Source organism: Typopeltis vanoorti, chromosome 1 (genome assembly GCF_054136105.1).
Source record: "Typopeltis vanoorti isolate ZY-2024b chromosome 1, IOZ_Tvanoo_1.0, whole genome shotgun sequence".
NCBI classification, from domain to species: domain Eukaryota; kingdom Metazoa; phylum Arthropoda; class Arachnida; order Uropygi; family Thelyphonidae; genus Typopeltis; species Typopeltis vanoorti.
In genome coordinates, this window is record NC_143549.1 from 166,329,785 (window position 1) to 166,346,152 (window position 16,368).

Genomic DNA, 16,368 nt, shown 5'->3' on the forward strand with positions numbered 1-16,368 from the left:
AACAACCTCCAGAATATTTTGCCACCTTCTTGATATTTATTTTCTATATTCTTGCCAAAGTCCTCCCATGACTTTTGTTTAGCTAGTTTTACACAGTGTTTAGCTTTTTTACATTTGTCTCTGTATTCTGTAAGAGTAAAAGCTGACTTATTTGCCAGGAACGTTTGATATGCTTTCTTCTTTTCCTTCACTGCCTCTTTAACTTCCTGTGTCCACCAGGGAGTTCTGATTTTTTTATCCTTGCACACAACCTCACCACATGCCTCTCTGGCAGAATCAATCAATGTTTCCTTCAGAGTTTGCCACTGAATCTCCAAGGTTTGATTCCTGTTCTCAAACTCTTTCATTTTCTTTTCAATAATATTTCTGTATTTTAGTCTACAGTTTACATCTGAGAGCTGCTCAACTTTTATTCGCTTTAAAACTTTCTTACATGTTATTCTTTTCAATATGAAATTCAATTTTATCCTGCTCAAGACTAAATAGTGATCACTTCCAATTTCAAATCCTCTGTACACTCTGGTGTCCTGCACCAGGGAGAAAACATCACTATCAACAATAACATAGTCAATGAGACTTTTCTTATTCCTAGCCTCTTCTCTCCATGTGAATTTGTGCACATTTTCATGTTGGAACATGGTGTTAGTAATAACCAGTCCATGTCCTGAGCAGAAATCTAACAGATATTTGCCATTATTATTAGCTTTGCTCTTGTCTCCAAAATTTCCCAAAATATTTTTGTATGTCTCACAATCATTTCCTACTCTACTATTTAGATCCCCAACAAGGACCAACTTTTCCTTTTTCATTGTGTCAGTTGCTTTTTCTAAAGCCTCAAAAAATTCCTCCACTTCTACCTTAGTAGAACCTTCTGTGGGACCATAGGCACAAATAAGTCTCATTGTCCAGTTCGCCATTCTCATATTTGCCCACATTACTCTACTTGAGACTGACTGCCATTCAAGAAGATTAGCCTCGTATTTTGTGTTGAATACTATGGCTACTCCTTCTTTTCCTTGATTGTTATTGCCTAAATATAACATTTTGTATTTATTGCTCAGAAAGATCTCACCAGTTTTGGTCTTTTTTGTTTCAGTCACCCCTATTATGTCGATCTGGTACTTATCTAATTCCTCAGCTAGCTCCATTTCTTTGCCATTCAGGCTTCTTACGTTGATAGTACCGATCTTTAACTCTGGTGATGTTGAGTTGGGGTTTGTTTTCAGATTTGTTCCAGTAGCTGACTTTTCGCTGTTCGCCCTGGTTCCCTGGCGAAAACAACGGGGGCCTTGTTTAACCGGGTGACGCCCCAGCCGGCATGAAATTTTGTCATGTTGTACCATCGTTTTTTATTTTGGTTTAACCAATAAGAATACAATTTGGTCGGCTAAATCCCAAATTGCCAGCCCATCCTCGTTCGTTCAGTATCAAAGTAGATACCCAACAGGGTGCACCACGAGAAGGTGAGGATTGGACATTAGGTCAGAAGCCCTGGTCGGTTCTCCGCATTCCTTCAAAGGCTATGTGGAGGTCTCCTCTCAGTTATACATCTTTGACCCTTAAGCACCCCTGCCATACCAGCTTTGTTAATTCTGTTGTCTCTTTCCATATTTAATTTAATAAAATCGTGCCTAAGTAGCTGAAATGTTTTATTTGTTCCACAGGTTCTCCGTTCACAATGCAGCTGACATTTTCAACGATTCTACCTATTTTCATTGTCTTTGTCTTTTTATTGCTGACATTCATATCATATCTATTACAAAAGTTAATCAATTTAGTCAGGGAATCTTGCAAACTTGTAGCGGATTTATTTAGAAGTATAACATCGTCAGCATAAAGCAAATAGCTGACATAATATAGATAATGAATAACAGAGGGGATAATGTACATCCTTGTCTCACACCAGATTTGACATTAAACCATCTTCCTGTACTTCCTTCAATTCTAACTGCTGACTTACAACTCAAATAAAGACTAAGTATTGCTTGATATAATGCCCCATTGATACAATATAACTGTATAGTATTGAATAGCTTCTCTCTAGGCACCTTGTCATATGCCTTTTCCAGATCGACAAAACTTAAATACAGATCTTTGTTATATTCCCATGCTTTCTCGACTATTTGTCATAAAGTGAAGATCTGATCCCAACAGCCTCTATTTGGTTTGAATGCAGCTTCTTCTTCACCAAGCTTTTCTTCCACAATTCTTCTCAACCGTTTCTCAAGTATACATGCATAAATCTTGCCAGGAACACTCAGTAGGGAAACACCTCTGTAATTCTCACATTCAGTTTTATTTCCCTTTTTATATATGACTACTATGAGAGCTCTATTCCAATCATCAAGAATTCATCCCTCTGTCCAGGCCTCTTGAACTATGCAGTGCAGCCACTGTAAGACTCTTATACCACCATACTTCAGCATTTCTGGTCGAATATCATCTACTCCTGCTGCCTTTCCACATTTCAAGCCTTTGATTTCTTTTTCTACTTCAAGTATGGATATGTATTCCTGACTGCATGCCTGGTCAGTGTTTTTTATCACTGTGCTGTCATCACTGCTTGTTTCATTTAGCAGTTTTTCAAAGTAATTACTCCATACTTCAAGGATATCTTTTTCTCCCATTTTCATATCACCTTTATCGTCTCTAACTCCTTTTACAGCACTCTTTCTTCCATTTCTAAGTTTCTTCAACAACCTCCAGAATATTTTGCCACCTTCTTGATATTTATTTTCTATATTCTTGCCAAAGTCCTCCCAGGACTTTTGTTTAGCTAGTTTTACACAGTGTTTAGCTTTCTTACATTTGCCTCTGTATTCTCTAAGAGCACAAGCTGACTTATTTGCCAGGAACTTTTGATATGCTTTCTTCTTTTCCTTCAATGCCTCTTTAACGTCCTGTGTCCACCATGGAGTTCTGATTTTTCTATCCTTGCAATATATGAGCGAGTGGCGTTGTATGGCGACTCCATTATTAAAGGTGTGCTAGAGGATAAAATGCACAAGGTATGTTTTCCAGGTGGTAAAATGAGTAGAGTGATTGAGGCATTGAATATGAGGCGGGGAACGAGCAAAAGAGTTAATTGTATTAATTGGTACGAATGATTTGAGAGAGAACAAAGAGCATGTCAAAATGAATGTCAGGAGACTGCTTGGAAAGATAAAGGAGAATAGTGTGACAGGAAGGGTGGTCAGTGTGTTGCCTAGGTATGATTGTGGTGAAATGAGGCAGAGAGCAAGGATTATGAATGATATTCTGGCTGAAATGTGTGAGGAGATGGGAGTACAGTTTGTTAATGTGTGGAATGAGTTTGAGGGACGAAGTGAGCTGTATGGGAGCGATGGACTGCATTTGAGTGGTTATGGTGTGAGTCGCTTGGAGAGACTGCTGCTGGAAGGTAGAGAAGTGAATAGAGAGAATGAATCAGATCGAGAGGGGAGTGATGTGGAAGAGCAGGAGAGTAAGACAGGAGAGATTGAAGGAGTGGAAATGAATGTGGAAGTGAGTGGTATGAGTATAGAAAATGAGAGAATGGGTGTGCAAGAGGAGCAGGGAAACGGCGAGGCTCAGGGTGGACAGGGATACACAGCATGAGAAAGGTGGATGCTCCAAGAGGAGGTGAGAGAATGTGTAGGCAGGAAAGTAATGGGATGATCAGGGATCAAAAGGAAACAGATGGAATTGCAAAGTGTTCTAAAATGAAGAAGCAGAAAGGGAAATGGCCCCAGTCCAGCATGGAGAGATCACATCGAGTGAGTGGTATCAGTGGAACTAGCTGTAGATCCAGAAATGAGTTGTTGTATTTGTATACCAATGCTAGAAGTATAAGAAACAAGGCAGATGAAATGGTTGCACTAATTGCGTCTGTGCACCCAGAGATTGTCGGAATAAGTGAGACATGGTTAGATGAGGATGACATCCTGACAGGAATAGAGATGGAAAGGTATGATGTGTTTCGTGAGGATAGAAGGGGTAAAAAGGGAGGGGGAGTGCTATTGATGATAGAGAAAGAGTTATGTCCATACGAGGTAGAGAAGCAAGAGGGAAATGGGGCCAGTGGTTTTGAGGCAGTATGGTGTGAGATAGAGGTGAATAGAATCAAATACTTGGTGGGATGTTGTTATAGACCTGGTAATGTGGATGGTGGTGATAGTGAAATGTATAGTCAAATAAGCCAAGCAAATAAGAAAAGGGTGATCATTATGGGTGATTTTAATTATGGCAATATAGACTGGAATGAAGAGATAGCAACTGGAAGTAAAGAAAATGAGTTTCTTGAGTTTTTGAGGGATAACTACCTCAGACAGTATGTAACAGAGGGCACAAGAGGATTAAGGGTCTTGGATTTGGTCATCTCATCGGAGGATGTAATTATCAATGAGGTATCAAATCATCCACCAATTGGTGAAAGTGACAATGAGGTGATTACTTGGGTGGTTGCCAGCAGTGCAAGGACCCCTGTGAAAAAAGGGTATATGTGGAACTACAAGGGGGGGGGGGGTGATTATGAAGAGCTCAGGAGACAGCTTGCAGGTGTAGCATGGAATGAGGAGTTAGCTGGAAAAGAGATCAATGCAGCTTGGGGGATTTTCAAAAAATATTTAGTGGATGCAATGTCTAAATGTATACCACGGGTGAGAAGGTTAAATAAGTTAGGTGTGAGATGGATGAATAAAGAGATTAAGCATGCAATATAGAGAAAAAGGGCATTGTGGAGGCAGCATAAGAGAAGTGGAAGTAACCAATTTCATGAGTTCTACAAACACCAGGCAAGGAGAGTGACTTGGTTGGTGAGAGTAGCTAAAGAGAGGTATGAACAGCAGTTAGCTAATGAAGCTAAAAAGAATCCTAGGGAGTTCTTTCGATATGTAGCCAGCAAAAGAAAGAATGATTATGGAAGGATGACATTGATTGGAGGAAATGGTATAAAGACAGCTGTTGCAGAATGTGTGGTGGAGATACTTAATGAGCAGTTCATAAAGATCTTTCAATCTTGTGAATGTGACTTCATGGAGAGATTAAGAGCAGTTGATGATGGGGAGGAGAGACTGACTGTAAGTGAGCAAGAGGTGTTTGGGGAGTTGAGTAAACTAGATGTAAATAAGGCTGTGGGACTTGATAATATATCACCGCATATTCTGAAGGAATGTGCCAGAGAGTTGACACCTGCCTTGACATATTTTTTTAATACGAGTCTTGCACTTGGTCAAGTGCAAGAGGCCTATAGGCCTATCTGTGTGTCAGGTGTTGTGGTTAAGTTGTTGGAGAAGCTTGTGAGAACTAGGATCCAGAGTTGGGTTGACAACAATGGTATAATCTTTGATGGACAGCATGGATTTGCTAAAGGGAGGTCGTGTTTTAGTAATCTACTTACTTATTACAATAAAGTGACTGCTTCCTTGGACAGAGGAGAAGGATACACAGTAATATACTTGGATTTTGCAAAAGCTTTTGATAGAGTACCTCATGATAAGTTGACAGTCAAACTAGAGCAGATGGGGTTGGATATTAGATTAGTGCATTGGATTGGAGACTGGCTATCTGATAGGTATCAACAAGTTGTGTATGGGGGTGCAATATCCAGGAAAAGGAAAGTCACTAGTGGAGTGCCTCAGGGATCTGTTTTAGGGCCATTACTATTTAACTTGTATATTAATGATATTGGCGAAGATTTGGATGGAGATATTCAGTTGTTTGCAGATGATGCAAAGTTGGGACGAACCATAAAGAGTAGTGAAGATGTTGTGGCCTTGCAAGAAGACTTGAATAAATTGAGTGATTGGGCAAGCAAATGGGGATGTGAGTTCAATGTTGCAAAATGTAAGGTTTTAAAATTTGGAAAACAAAGATGGGATGCAAAATTTATGCTTGGTGAGAATATATTGTTGGAAGTAGAGGAAATAAGAGATCTGGGAGTGATAGTGGATAAGGATCTAAAATTTAGGGGACACATCGCCAAAATTGTGAAGACAACACAAAGACTTCTGGGAATGATGAGGAGGACACTGACATGTAGAAGTAGGGAGATTCTTGTTCCATTGTATAAGGCTTTGATTAGGCCACACATGGACTATTGTGCCCAGATTTGGTCACCTGGTTTTCAGAAGGATGAAGAGATGTTGGAAAGGGTCCAAAGGCGACTGACTAAGGTAGTTTCTGACCTCTGGAATGTCGAGTATGAGGAAAGATTGAAAAGATGTAATTTGCAGAGTCTAGTGGAGAGAAGGAAGAGGGGAGATATGATAGAGACCTACAAGTTGGTAAGGGGTTGTTATAGGATCAATGGTGGAGAAGTTCTACAGAGAATAGTGGGAGATCAGGGGAGAACCAGAGGTCATACCTGGAAACTGTATAAAGAGGGTGTGAGTAGGGGAGTGAGAGGCAGGTTTTTTTCGTGCAGAGTTGTGAATGATTGGAATGCCTTGCCTGAGAGTGTGGTGTCTGCAAGGAGTTTGAATGTGTTTAAGACCCGGTATGATGAGATGTGTGTGAGATAAAAGGACCTCCTAGATGAGTCTTTGACTCCATGAGGTCTTGTTTAATAATAATAATAATAATATGGCTGAATCAATCAGGGTTTTTTTCAAGGCTTGCCACTGAATCTCCAAAGTTTGGTTCCTGTTTTCAAACTCTTTCATTTTTTTCTTCAATAAGCTTTGTGTATTTTAGTCTACAGTTCACATCTGAGAGCTGCTCAACTTTTATTTACTTTAAAACTTTCTTATATTTTTTTTTTTAACTGAAACTTTCTTATATGCTATTGTTTTCAACATAAAATTCAGTTTTATCCTGCTGAAGACTAAATAGTGATCACTTCCAATTTCAAATCCTCTGTACACTCTGGTGTTTTCTCTCTGGTATATACACCAGGGAGAAAACATCACTATCAACAATAACATAGTCAATGAGACTTTTCTTATTCCTTGCCTCTTCTCTCCATGTGAATTTGTGCACATTTTTATATTGGAACATGGTGTTAGTAATAACCAGTCCATGTCCTGAGCAGAAATCCAACAGGTATTTGCCATTATTATTAGCTTTGCTCTTTTCTCCAAATTTTCCCAAAATATTTTTGTATGTCTCACAATCATTTCCTACTCTGCTATTTAGATCCCTAACAAGGACCAACTTTTCCTTTTTCATTGTGTCAGTTGATTTTTCAAAAGCATCAAAAAATTCTTCCACTTCTACCTTAGTAGAACCTTCTGTGGGACCATAGGCACAAATAAGTCTCATTGTCTAATTCCCCATTGTGATATTTGCCCACATCACTCTACTTGAGACTGACAGCCATTCAAGAAGATTAACCTGATATTTTGTGTTGAATACTATGGCTACTCTTTCTTTTCCTTGATTGTTATTGCCTGAATGTAACATTTTGTATTTATTGCTCAGAAAGATCTCACCAGTTTTTGTCTTTTTTGTTTCAGTCACCCCTATTATATTGATCTGGTACTTATCTAATTCCTCCGCTAGCTCCATTTCTTTGCCATTCAGGCTTCTTATGTTGATAGTATCGATCTTTAACTCTGGTGATGTTGAGTTGGGGGTGTGCTTTCAGATTCGTTCCAGTAGCTGACTTTTCGCTGTTCGCCCTGGTTCCCTGGCGAAAACAATGGGGCCTTGTGTAACCGGGTCCCCATTGCCGTCCCATCCTCGTTCGTTCAGTATCCAAGTAGATACCCAACAAGGTGCACCACGAGAAGGTGAGGATTGGACATTAGGTCAGAAGCCCTGGTCGGTTCTCCGCATCCCTTTAAAGGCTATGTGGAGGTCTCCTCTCAGTTATACAGCTTATGCATTTTAATTATATTTCTAGTACAGAGTGAGATTACCTTTGGCTTGAATGAAGCAACTATCCTTCGGGACATGCTTTCAATCAATGTCTGATACGTCACAACACGAATATGCTTCCATTCCTCATGCAAAGCTACTCATATTACTGATGTTGATGATTACCACTGTATTCTGAAGCAAATTTGGCATTCTATTTCATCCCAAAGATGTTTGATAGAGTTGAGGTCTGGACTCTGCACCAACCAGCTCAACACTTGAACATTGTTTTGTGGAACTAATCTCGGGACATGCAGTGCAGTATGACATGGAGCAGTGTCATGCTGAAACATACAAGTCACTGCTGAAGTATTTCCACAGCATTGTAAGCGTGAAGTTGTCCAGGATGTCCAAGTAGCCATCATGGTTTTGAGGTTGTCCACCTGCAACATCTCCGAGCCTCCACCAAATTTGACAGTTGGAATGATGCAGTCCTGTGAGAACTATTTCCTGGGTAATCCAAACCGACCATCAGAGTGAAACATTTGGAAGCATGAACCTTTTTGATGTGAAAATGGTGTGAAAGACACCAGTCCGTAAGTCATTTGCCGTTGAAGAGGGGGTGGGGGTGATGTGTGGCTTGTTCACAGCAGCTCTGCTATGATAATCTAAGGCATGCAACTCTCTGTAGACAATTCTAATGCTGGCACATGTCCCTACAGCATTTTCCAGGTTGGCTGCGATGTCTGCTACTGATGACATGTGGGATGCTTCTACATTCTAAGACAGAGCTTGTTGATCTCAGTCAGTGAGTGAGTGGGTGGTGGCCTCCTGGGGGGGTGTCTATTGTTAGATCCTGAATGAGGACCTTTTTATCAAAAGGGCCATTCAGTCAGGATTTAACAAGAAACAAAATTCTGAGCTAGAAATATTTGTACTTTTAGTCAAGCAAGCAAAAAGAAAACATGCTAGAATTACCCTAGAAAGTAGTAAAATAGAAGTGAAATTTGTATGTCAAAGTAAAAATGTATTGTCTAAGAAATTGTGGATATTTTAAAATGCTCTGTGTAAGAATGTATGTCTAAGTGCAAACAAAGGTCGCTAGCTAGCTGCCCACGATGACATAATGCCCAAAGCAAAAGCGTTTGTGGAAAGCGAACAGAACTCGCGTTCTATGAATAGAGCGCTCATCGAAGAGAAGTATGATGCCACTTCGTAAGAGTCAATAGGAATGTGCCATATAAGATTCGAATGTGGAAAGAGGGTGCTGTAACAGAGGATAAGTATGAGTTCATGTGTGTTTGAACCCCCACATTTTTTTTCTGTTCCTGTTCACTCGTGCAGACCAGCAATGCCCACAGCTGAAAGGAGGCTTGATGAAGAAGTAACCTTTTCCCCGTTGCTGACTGAGGCAAGTCGGGCAAGGCCATGCACGTGATGACGGCAGTTCTCAAACTCGGGCCATTGGTAAAACTTGTGCCGATGTAAGACAGCAAAGGATCCCCTTTGAAGAAGGTCGAGCTAATGATAGTGACCTATGAGATGAGCCAATGTCCAGCAAGGAAGAGTGGCCATTTCGTAACAAGCACGTGGCAGCAATCTACAGCAACAGAAAGATGTTCCATCACAAACAACAGACGATAGAATCACGACTTCATCGTGTTAAGGTGGTAATGTACTGAGACTTTTCTTACTTGTGTAATAGTTAGTTTTGGAGGGAAGAAGGAGCAAGATTTCTGGCTAGGAAGAAGGAGAACTCTGAAATGACCATGTGCTTAGTGACATTACCTAAGTTGGACTGGTAGTCTGAGAACTTAAGATTGTGTTGTTCCTAATTTAATGTGAAGGGGTCAATATGAATGCAGATTTAGTTTAGAATTTTAATTTATCTTTTGAGCTATGTGTGAATCTAATTTATTCATGAAATGTGAATAGCATGGTTGTCAGTTTGAGTATTGTCTTATTCTGTTTAACTAGTAATTTAGTAATGAAATTATTGAATTTTGCTTTGATGTGTTAAAATTAATATAATCCTTTTAGCTATTTAATAAAAATGTTTTTCTATGTAAGCCTGAGTTTTATCTGAGCATGAGACTGATTTTACCACTTACTAAATTTCGGACCTATGCATAAAGGGGAATATTAAGGAAGTTAAGAGTATTTTGGCCATGACTGTATGCTAGGAATTCTAAAGCTATTTAATTCGTTTAACAAAGTTAGGTAACACTTGAATTCTGGGAAGGTTTGCTTGGACAAGGATTTTCTGTCCTAGGCTCTGACTGGCACAGCAGAAACACATAAATATCAGAGTTCGAAAAGGGAGGCAGTCCCAGAATGATAGTTAGAGTTTTCTTAGTAAGCACAAGAGAAGTAGTAGTAGCAAAATATTTATAGAAAACAACGACGTAACAATGGCGCAGTCGACAGGATGTGTTTGATCCATAAAATAAAGGAATTGGATCAAGCACAGTGAGTTTGTCTTAGTCTTATGCACAGAAATCAGGAAATTTTGGAACGGGAACTTTAAAAATTGATCTTTGTATGATAGTGTAAACTAAAGGTGTGAGTATGTCTCTTCCATCGAAATCCGAGTTAGGCGATACGGAATTTTTTAGAACTATAAACTCCCAACAGAATTTGCCTCAGTTCTCCATAGAGGACACAGATGATGTCAGGTCTTTCTTTGAATATATAGAAGAGCTTAGAAAGATTGGGCGATGGAGTGACTTCCAGCTTCTTATTCTGCTTTGCAGTAAGTTAGTTGGAAGGGCAAAAGATTTCCTCTACTCCTCGCCAATCCTAAAAGAAACTTTGGATTACTAGAGGTTTAAGGAAATCCTAATTTCCCAATTTTCTAGGGCAAAAAATGTAGGACCTAACCTCTGGAAACTTCAAAGGATGATGCAAAAAGAAAATAAAGCATCTATGATTTTCATAACAAGTTGCTTACCCTTGCTAGTACTATCAGTGTGTCCGATGAAGAAAAACATCACTTTGATTGGGCTGTTTTTCAACACTTCAGAATTGGCTTAAGGCAGGAACTGAGGAAAACAGCTTTTGGGAAAGGGGTAAACTGTTTGAAGTGTTGTTATGAAGCAGTAAAGGAAAGAGAACAGGTACTTGGGGATATTTGTCCAACAGCTGCAGTAGAAGCAGTTAATGTGATCAAAGAAAATATACACTGGAGGGGATCCCAATCCAGTAAAGGAGGGATTGGAAAAGAAAGAGAAGCAGAAGGTGCAGAGAGGTAATGAAGGAAATAGGACTGAACCAGTATGTAGTATTGCTGTTGGTGCCTGTGATTTTGGCGAGGTTTGCTCCTTAGGCAGGCAGGAAGTGGAGAAGCTGCAACAATTGGTGTTAGAGCGCCTTGACTCTGTCATCAGTCAATTGACATTAGGTCCTCCCAAGGATCAGGAAACTCCTTCCTTTCAAGAAGATAAAGTAACAAAACTTATTCACAGAGAAGTTGAAAGACTGCAACAACCAGTGTTAGAGAAAATGGATTCCCTAATGCACAAGTTGACAGAACTATCTGCTAGGTGTGAAACGAACTCTCCTTTGTCCTCAGACGGAGGGACAAAAGGGGTTTTCACCGTGAAAATCCTAGGTGCTACAATTAAGTAAGAATTGGATTCCAAAAGAAGGGAAACAAGGCTGAGGACATTCTAAAAGAAGGTGGAGTGATGAACTGTCAAATTTTGTTGGGAAAAATTGGTCAACCATTGCCAAGAACAGAGAAAGGTGGAAAGAACTGGAGGCCTTAATCCTGCAGCAGACAGAAAATGGCTGAAAACAAGAAGTAGTAGTAGTAACACTTATGTACTGAATAATACATAAATAAACTAACTAACTAATAAGAATCAGATTTCACATACTTCGTGGATGGATGAAAACCATCATTCTGATTCAAATTAAGGTGCTGTAACAGATTCCATGGATGAACTAAAGGATCATATGCTTAGTGTCAACATACTGGCATTCATGAATGCAGTTCTGGCATTCATTGATCATCTTCTAAGTAGAATTGCTGGTTCGGTCAAAATATGAGAAGCAACATTCACAGAGTCCGCGCGGTTAGCCTAGTGGCTTTGCGCTTCGCAACCATATGCCTGGGGAAGGAGTGTCCTAGGTTCGATTCCCGTCGGAGACGTGAGGAGCTGAAGGATCTTCCTCAGCCATAGCCAAGTTAGCCGGTCTTGGGCGTGGGCAGTAGGGTTTTTTCCACCAGTTTATCTGGTGTTTTTCATCCCGCAAGCAGGCAAACCGGCCCCATGAACACACATGGATACAGCCAAGAATACCTTTGAGGCATAGGAGTGACCATTCTATCCTCGTATTTCAGTTACGAAATCCAAGCATGCTTGGAAGGTTGTGGGCCTTAAAGGCCTGTTAAAGCCATTGGGATAGATAACATTCACAGAGAACCTGATATACATCTGATAAAGAAAGTCCTTGTCCTTGGGGATATAAAGTAACTGAAAGTCTGTTGCAAGGTACAAATGTGACAAGTTGAAAATTCTGACTTTTAGAAACATGCTTTTAAATGCTAGAAATCCTTCTCTTAACAGAGGTTATTATAGTAACACCCCACCTCATAATGCTGGGCTGGTTGACCAAATGGTTAGCATATCCACTCTCCAAACCAAAAAGCTGCAGGTTCAAAACCCACTGTGGGCATGGAGGTTTGTGATTGTTTGAGAAAATACTAGTGGTGGTGGGGCAGTAGATGGCATTGAGTAGATAATGATGGTGTAGTTGCGGTTCACTGTAGTTGGTGAATTGAGTGGTGGAGATGGAGAGTTGTTGAGTAGGTACCCTCCCTTGATGAGTCTTTTAACCCCTTGGAGGTGTCATGTAGTAGTAGTAATAATAATAATGCTTCACTATATGATGATCTCATGCAACACTTTTCAATCATGACTAATGACCATTCATATGATGCTGCATTCATTCATATGATGGCTTTATTGACATGATGTTCCCGCAAATAAACCAATGTGTAGTTTTTGTGAATTTGTTTATGACATCACTGCTCACTGTATCTCTGTGTTTTGATGTTTCGTTGTGAATTATAAACTGTTCATACCTATTATTTTATTTTACTGTTGTTAATAATAAAATTCAAAGCGAGGATATTGTTGATTCCAGTGAAAAGAAGACACAAACCTGTTAGATTACACCCTAAGATTAAATTTAGTAAGAAGATACACTGAGATAGGCTGAAAGCTAGTCTTACTTTGCATTACTGCTGTTATTGTTGTTAAAAACAAAGATAAAAGTTATATGCTAGTACACCAGTTATCCATAATAAGATAACTAAATATTTAAGGAATTGACAGCGTATACACTAGAAATATAAATTAAATAAACTTAAAGATATACTTTCCAATATTTCGCAACATCACGTTGCCGTCTTCATGGGAACTTAAGATAAAGTCGTGCACGCAAGTACTACATAACAGCAAATGAGAAACGAAGAGAGGAAGCTACCGTTTTCTAAAGTCCTGATGGTGCTCCATGGCAGGCTATATTAGGTGCTCTTGGCCTTTGGGCTGAAGTTCTTCTGATATATGTTTCCCAAATTTGGGGCAGTCTGTGCATCCAAATTTGTTGAGGTTTGGCATGTTCCTAAGGACTGAGGCTGATTCCATGAATAGTCTTTCATATTTGATCCGAGTATCCGGAGCATAGTCTGCAAGCTCAGAGTGGCTGTACTGGTGAAATTGGATGTAGTCCTTATGTTCTGAGATTCTGATATTTGCTGTCCTGCCTGTTTGGTCAAAGTAGGACAATTTACAGCTGCAAGGGACCTGGTATAGGTCTAGGGGAAGTGGTTCTTTAGTGGAGCGGATAAGGGATGCCAATTTTCTATAGGGTCTGTAACAAGAGGTCAAGTCATGTTTTTTTAGGATTTTGTTGATTTTTTCTAAATCCATCACCATTCCCAACATCCGAGGCACCTCGGATGTTGGGAATGGTGATGGATTTAGAGTAATCTTTTTTGTGAAGGGGGGGGGGGGGGAATTTAGTATTTTGGGGGTTTTGGGGGGGGGGGGTAGCCATTGGCTGAGAAAGTGTTAAGGATGTGATTTAGTTCAGTGGTTAGAGCTTGGTCATTTGAACAGATTAGTTTTGCCCTGTTGAATAGTGTCTTGTCTTAATAACTCCATATTGTTGTGAGGGGAGAGAGGATTGTTGGTGAATGTATCTGCCTGTATGGGTGGGTTTTCCATAAACTGAGAAAAACCAAGGTTCCATCAGGTTGGCGGGTGACTAGTGTGTCCAGGAAGAGGAGGCTATCGTTTTTCTCTTTTTTCCAGGGTGAACTTGATTCTAGGGTGTTGGTTGTTTAAGTGTGTTTAAAAAGGAGAGGAGTATATCCGGGCCATGTGGCCAAATAGCAAACACATCATCAACGTAGCAAAGCCATATGGTAGGTTTTTGTGGGGCAGAGTTTAAGGCTTTCTATTCAAAAGTCTCCATAAAGAAGTTGACCAAGGGTGGGGAAAGTGGTGAACCCATGGCTGTCCCCTCTATCCGTTTGTAGAATTTTTCCTGCCAAATGAAATAGCCTGAGTTCATTGTGAACTGAAATAGGGCTGCGATATCGGAGGAAATTTAGCTTGGATTAGCTCTAAGGTTTCTTTGAGGGGGACATTTGTGAATAAGGAGGAGACGTCAAAACTGACCATTATGTCATTATGTTGGAGTGTAAGGTTTTCTATACTGGCTTTGAAGTGGGCTGAGTTTTTTATGTGTGATGGTGTGTTGCCAGTATAAGTGTGAGAGCACTTTGGCTAAATATTTAGCTAGTTTGTTAGTGGGGGAATCAATGCCATCCATTATGGCACATTTTCTTTATGAATTTTTGGGAGCCCATATATAGGGGGGGGGGGGGGAGTCTAGAGTTATTTGGTTTTAGTCTGTTAGTAATCTCCACAGGCCAAGAAGTGACCTTCTTAAGGAGCCTATGGAGTTTTCTAATTTGTGAGTTGGTGGGATTGTATTCAATGGGGAGGTAAGTAGCTCGATCTAATAGTAACTTAAGCTTACCTGTGTAGTCATTATGATTGAGTACCACAGTGGCGTTCCCCTTATCCGCTTTGGTGATAACTATTTCTTTGTTTTCTTCAATTCCTGTAGAGACTTGTATTTACTAATGGATATGTTGGTTTTTGGTGGTTTTGCTTTTGTGAGAACACAGGCTACATCCAATCTAATATCGTTGGTGATGTGGTTTGGAAGGTGGCAAATCCTGCGTTCAATCTGGATCATTAATTCCTCGGCTGGTAATTTCCTAGGAGCAATGGCCAGTGGCTAACCCCCCCCCCCCCAAAAAAAATCCAAAAAATACTAAAACCAGTTATCCACAACCCACCTCCTTCCTTCACAAAAAAGATTACTCTAAATCCACCACCATTCCCTACATCCGAGGCACCTCGAAAAAAATCAACAAAATCCTAAAAAAACATGACTTGACCTCTTGTTACAGACCAGTTTTGATGTGTTTGCGATTTGGCCACATGGCCCAGATACACTCCTCTCCTTCTTAAACACACTTAAACAACCAACACCCTAGAATCAAGTTCACCCTGGAAAAAAGAGAAAAACAATAGCCTCCTCTTCCTGGACACACTAGTCACCCACCAACCTGATGGAACCTTGGTTTTCTCAGTTTATGGAAAACCCACCCATACAGGCAGATACATTCACCAACAATCCTCTCTCCCTTCACAACAATATGGAGTTATTAAGACAAGACACTATTCAACAGGGCAAAACTAATCTGTTCAAATGACCAAGCTCTAACCACTGAACTAAATCACATCCTTAACACTTTCTCAGCCAATGGCTACCCCCCCCCCCCAAAAAAAAATCCCCAAAATACTAAAATCAGTTATTTACAACTCAATTCCCCCCCCTTTCACAAAAAAGATTACTCTAAATCCATCACCATTCCCAACATCCAAGGCACCTCGGAAAAAATCAACAAAATCCTAAAAAAAACATGACTTGACCTCTTGTTACAGACCCTATAGAAAATTGGCATCCCTTATCCGCTCCACTAAAGACCAACCACTTAACTAGACTTACCTGGTGTATACCAGGTCCCTTGCAGCTGTAAATTGTCCTACTTTGACCAAACAGGCAGGACAGCAAATATCAGAATCTCAGAACATAAGGACTACATCCAATTTCACCAGTACAGCCACTCTGAGCTTGCAGACCATGCTCCGGATACTCGCACAGAATAAGGTGGAAGAAAGCCACAGTAATACACCACAGCAAGTTCAAATATGAAGGACTATTCATGGAATCAGCCTCAGTCCTTAGGAACATGCCAAACCTCAACAAATTTGGATGCATGAGACTGCCCCAAATTTGAGAAACATATATCAGAAAAACTTCAGCCCAAAGGCCAAGAACACCTAATATAGCCTGCCATGGGACACCATCAGGACTTTAGGAAAACGGTAGCTTCCTCGCTTTGTTTCTCATTTGCTGTTATGTAGTACTTGCGTGCACGACTTTATCTTAAGTTCCCATGAAGACGGCAACGTGATGTTGCGAAATATTGGAAAGTATATA

At 40.2% G+C, this 16,368-nt stretch overlaps 1 protein-coding gene across 2 annotated transcripts in view; it reads right to left on the bottom strand.

Annotated features, from left to right (window-relative positions):
* Nucleotides 1–16,368, bottom strand: part of LOC150110616 (26S proteasome non-ATPase regulatory subunit 5) — a 107,491-nt gene that overhangs the window by 55,939 nt on the left and 35,184 nt on the right. The gene's annotated exons all lie outside the window — the stretch shown is intronic.